We start from the raw sequence: 469 nt of genomic DNA, 5'->3' as shown, positions 1-469 counted from the left end.
GGTGGGGGTGGGGGTGGGGGTGCTCGAGGCCACGCCCTGAGCCTCCGCTTTAGAGTTTCTAGCTCCAGACCTTCTGTGACCCCGCAGGACCCGCCTTATCCATCCCTCCATTTCAGCAACCGGTGTTTAATATATACCTTATTCTGCGGGGTCACCCCAGGAGGGTGACACAGCAGTGCAGTGTGTAGGAAACAAGGACCTTTCCTTGTAAGCACATGTGTTTACAACTGACAGCCTAGTATTAAAGTTATAACTTTAGTGGTAAGTGCTATGAAAAGAATAAAACAGTAAGTCAAAGACTGAGAGGGAGACTATGGTGCAGGTTTATTGTGGGCTGGGTGTGGTATGTCAGGATATGTAAGAGCAACATAGAAGCAAGATTAGGCAGAGGCAGTAGTTGAACAGGGAAACAATCGTATTAAGAGTCCTTAGCCCTCCCCAAGAAGTGTTTTTAGCCTGGTGTGACCCA

This window comes from Nannospalax galili, unplaced genomic scaffold (assembly GCF_000622305.1).
Source record: "Nannospalax galili isolate Female #2095 unplaced genomic scaffold, S.galili_v1.0 scaffold686, whole genome shotgun sequence".
Taxonomy (NCBI): domain Eukaryota; kingdom Metazoa; phylum Chordata; class Mammalia; order Rodentia; family Spalacidae; genus Nannospalax; species Nannospalax galili.
The sequence above is the reverse complement of the archived record's forward strand: the minus strand, read 5'-3'. Positions refer to the sequence as shown.